This window comes from Seriola lalandi, unplaced genomic scaffold (assembly GCF_002814215.2).
Source record: "Seriola lalandi dorsalis isolate HSWRI2012SDOR001 ecotype SW California unplaced genomic scaffold, Sedor1 jcf7180002054879, whole genome shotgun sequence".
Taxonomy (NCBI): Eukaryota; Metazoa; Chordata; class Actinopteri; order Carangiformes; family Carangidae; genus Seriola; species Seriola lalandi.
Genome location: NW_019525432.1, coordinates 28,220 through 29,129, shown reverse-complemented (window position 1 = coordinate 29,129; position 910 = coordinate 28,220). Strand labels below are relative to the sequence as shown.

Sequence of the window (910 nt, the reverse complement as noted above, 5' to 3'; positions counted from 1 at the left end):
TCCTCCTCCTCCTCCTCCTCCTCCACCCATTTCATTACTTAGCTTGATGTCATTGTCACTTAGAATAAAGATCCAGATCTGTGCACATCACAGGCTGCTCCGGTGACCTTTTCTCAAGAGTGTGTGTGAGTGTGTGACACATCCAGTGCTGCATGATTTCTTCGTGCAGCCCTGATCTACCCGTTTGTAATTGTGAAATTAAAGGAGACTGCAAGGTTATACACATTGTCAAGAGCAACAAAAGAAGTGCGTGAGAGGCTTCTCACATCGGCAACATCTTTCGCTTTCAACCTTGGCAGACCTTGAAGTATTTCCCCTGCATGACTGGCAGCAAGAAAATAGTTTTGGTTTGGGATGACAGTCTCAAAAGAGATGTGAAAGTGGGTGGTATTTCTTCTTTTTTTGCATAGTGATGTAAAACCTCGTGAGTCACAATGAAAGCTCAGGCCATGCATTGTTCATTCAAGGGCAAACATGAACATGCAAATAAAAGTGATTTCTTCTTGGATAATATGACGATATAAACTCCAGCCCACGGCCACAGGCTGCACCTCTCTGAAAGCAGAGGCAGTTCAATCCAACGCTGTAATGTCATTCTCACTTATTATAAATAGCTTCTTCGTCGGTTCACCAGTCAACTGATTGTATGAATTACATTCCCAGGAGTAATAAAGTCATTTGCATCGCCCTGGTTTACACAGCCATGAAGAAGGACGTCCATTTTTTTTCTCTCTCTCTCTCTCTCTCTGTCTTTCTGTGGCAGCAGTGAACTGCCTGAGCGCTTCCCATCAGTCCTCGCTCCCTTCATCCTCGGGCGCCAACAGCTGTCCCTGTCCCCACCTCCACTTTGTCAATGCACTAATTCAGCACCCAAGAGTTGACGTCTGTCTACTGTCGTACGTCTCCTAAC

General features: G+C 45.4%; 1 long non-coding RNA gene across 1 annotated transcript in view; it reads left to right on the top strand.

Annotated features, from left to right (window-relative positions):
* LOC147817838 (uncharacterized) overlaps nt 1-910 on the top strand; it is a 12,495-nt gene that overhangs the window by 10,288 nt on the left and 1,297 nt on the right. The window lies entirely within an intron of this gene.